This window comes from Papaver somniferum, chromosome 4 (assembly GCF_003573695.1).
Source record: "Papaver somniferum cultivar HN1 chromosome 4, ASM357369v1, whole genome shotgun sequence".
NCBI lineage: Eukaryota > Viridiplantae > Streptophyta > Magnoliopsida > Ranunculales > Papaveraceae > Papaver > Papaver somniferum.
Genome location: NC_039361.1, coordinates 96,058,955 through 96,062,401, shown reverse-complemented (window position 1 = coordinate 96,062,401; position 3,447 = coordinate 96,058,955). Strand labels below are relative to the sequence as shown.

The 3,447-nt window shown below is 34.7% G+C and overlaps 1 long non-coding RNA gene across 1 annotated transcript; it reads left to right on the top strand.

Annotated features, from left to right (window-relative positions):
• Positions 1-390: 390 nt before the first annotated feature.
• On the top strand, positions 391-3,447 carry LOC113274092. Its single transcript, XR_003322783.1, has 7 exons — positions 391-607; positions 691-750; positions 1,133-1,184; positions 1,682-1,741; positions 1,905-2,033; positions 2,564-2,628; positions 2,753-3,447. It is a non-coding gene; the product is annotated as an uncharacterized LOC113274092 (long non-coding RNA).

Here is a 3,447-nt window from a genome sequence, read left to right as displayed (position 1 = left end):
AAACGGAACAAAATCAAATGCCTAACTAAAAAGTTGACTGTAACAGGGGGTGAGTTATATAATTAATCTTGATGGTATGGATTTATTTTCTTTTGTTTTGTTTATTAAGCAAGGGTTTTTAGGGAACCCGAAAGAAACCACTTCAACAAGGTAGTCAATCTCACCCAATCATTCAAGAGTTTGGGATCTCCATTACAATTCAGGTCGATTGATATCTCTCTGAAAATGTAAATTTTAATACTTCTTAATTCTTTTTTTTTTTTGTTATGAAAATACTTCTTAATTTCCGCTGTTTAAAAGATGGTGAGTTTGTTTAATTTGATATTTTCAACATTATTTAGATAATAAGGAAACACATTTTTTAGTCAAGAGTTCTATATATTTCAGCTACTCCTAACTTGTGTGCAGTTGATGCAAACTGTTGTTCAAATGTCTAATAAGGTGAAATTGTTCAAATGTCTAATAAGGTGAAATTTCTCCGAGCGGAGTTTCATCAGTGTTTAAGCAAACTGCAAGTGTATAATACTAGTATGTCTTAATGTCTGCTAACAATCGTGGAAGAGAAGAGATGGGCTAGATTATTCCACTGTCAACTAATTTTAAAGATGTGAGTCTTCTGAAACCAAAAGCACTAATTATCTTCATCTTCTCTTTTATATGCTGTCGTCTTATCTTAAATGTGTCCTCAAGGTAAAACAATGCTACGGAAGACACTAGCAAAGATATGCTTCTTCAGATTCAGACAGTCAGGTGAGTTGTCTGGAATCATGTATGTATGATATGCTAAGATTTCATGTAAACTTCAAGTGAAACCTAAACTAGTATTAGAATTGGCCCTCGTACAATCTTCCTTTGTATATGGGAAAAAGTTCTTCACTGCCGTAACTTAGTCCTGTTTCTTGTTAATATATAATACCGCCTAATGTCTGCCAACATTTGCGGTAGAGTAAAGATGGGCTATATTATCTGAATAATGCTGTCAACTAATGTTCAAAGATTCCTTCGAAAACTAAAATCACCTTAAATTTCTTCCTCAAATCTTTTAGTGGTGTCTTTCTGTAGTGATTCATTTGTAATTGTTGAATGCTTGTTGTTTGAGTGAGTTTCTAAAGGATTATAATATTATCTGTAGATGTTTGGTAGGGAAAGCTTAAGACGGCGACCATTCAGTTTAGTCTATTGAGGTAATTTTTCCTTGTCGTTATTTATCAGTCTGTATATTTGCATTACAAACATTTGGTTCTTCCGGGCTTCAAGTGATTGATTGTTTCATAATTCTAGGGACTTTAGTGATAAACCTGATTCCATATTCATTTATAAGTGAGCTACTAAGAATGTTGCAAACAAAATAGTTGTTTCCGTTTTTGACATTGTAAGACCACCTGACTATGCAGAAGCAGATAAAACAATGGGTTTTTGTTCTATAAGGTATTTCGGTATTGAAGTTATGTTCCAGTCAAAGCTCATATGACTACTTTGCTCTCGACTTAACATGATATCACGATTCTTCTTAGCTCATGTGCACTTGTTTAGTTAATCTATTCTTGCTCAGCCTTTCATTCTGTTTTCTTGAGGTTTTACTACTGCCTCCCCCTATTATTTAATACTTGGTTAGTTTTAGTTGTGTTAATTTTGTTAATTCGAAAAGGGTCTGATAGCTCTACTTGTTGTAACTTGTCAGATGAGGCATCTGGAGAAATTAATGATGCAAAGACGCTGTTGGGGTTTGTCTACGTTTACTGTAAGTCAAAAATAGGTATATTAATGTCTGGAAATATGGCTTATGTGGGGGAATAGTAGGTAGTCTTGATTGTCTGCATATAAAATTAGGTTCTGTGTATCTGGAAAGATGACGTATTTGGTAATTTTATTATGTTTGACGTAGGTGGTAAATTGTAATTTAGGTGTGGTCTTGATGACAAAGTGGACTGTCAACCTGAGCAAAAGGCTTATAGTAAGCACAAAGAATCATACTGTAACTAACAGCCGTACTGTTGGTTAATTATGCATTCTCAGAGCTCCAGCTTATTGAGGTAATTTTACCTTGTCGTTATTTATCAGTCTGTTTATTTTCGTTACTTACATTTGGTTCATGCGGGCTTCAAGTGATTGATTGTCACTCTTATGATTCACAATCCTAGGGATTTTAGTGATAAAAGTGATTCCATATGCATTTATAAGTAAGCTACTGAGAGTGTTGCAAAAGAAAAAGGTGATTCTGCTGCTGACATTGTAAGACCACCTCACCATGAGGAAGCAGATAAAACAACGGGTTTTTGTATTTTAAGTGATTTAGGTATTGAAGTTATGTCATAGGTTTCTTCAAGCAATCTAGTCGAAGCCCGTATGACTACTTTGCTCTTAACATGATATCACAATTCTTCTTAGCTCATGTGCAACTCACTTGTTTAGTTAATCTATTCTTGCTCAGCCTTTAATTCTGTCTTCTTGAGTTTTTACTACTGCTTCCATATTATTATACTTTGTTAATTCTAGTTGTGTTTCATAGAAATTTTGTTAAGTTCGAAAGGAGTCTGATAGTTCTACTTGTTTATCTTGCCAGATGAGGCATCTGGAGGAAATAATGATTCAAAGGCGCTGTTGGGGTTTGTCCGTAATCAAAATTAGGTATAAGTATCTGGAAAGATGACTTATCTGGGGTAAAAATTGGTAGTCTGGATTGTCTGCTATATACTGTGGTTGTGTATCTGGAAAGATGACTCATTTGGTAATTTTATTATTTTTAACACAGGTCATTAATTGTAATTTAGGTGGCATCTTGATGACAAATAGGACTGTCAAGCTGAGCAAAACGCTGACAGTAAGCACAAAGAATCAGATAGTAACTAGCAGCCGTCAGCTGTTGGAAATTATGCATTCTCGGAGCGTGGAGCTGATGATTGTGTCTGCCATTTGTTTATGTTCTTAAGAAACAAGAAGGTGGTAGGCATCGGCTGATTTCACAGACTCACAAACCAGTTTTACATGAGAACTACTGATATTTACTGGAAGAGTTGCTACACTTATGAATATTAAAGATGAGTCAATAAAGCTTATGACAGTTGATTGTGTTAAGATGCCTGTTGAGCTTGTAATGCATGTTGCTTGTTCTCAAGATATGGGGTTTGCTTTAAGAGAAAGTGGAAGAACTATTGGAGCTGCTGAGTTCAGGTCTATTAACTATCGAGTGAAATTTAATAGTTCCCACAATTCATTGGTTCATTTCCAGGTCTCAGTTTTTTTCAAATCAAATTGCGGTATCAAGTTAAAATGTACGTGGTGTGTCATTTCACTTGGTTGTTCTGACATCTTTCTTTGTCATATTTGCAGTTTTATTCTAGTCTATGTGTGGTTGTATTTGAGTTTCGTTTAGTTAAAGAATGATGAACTGGTAAGGCTTTAGTCCATCAAATTCTATCTGTTGTTTCTGTTCAGTTTGATGTTTGT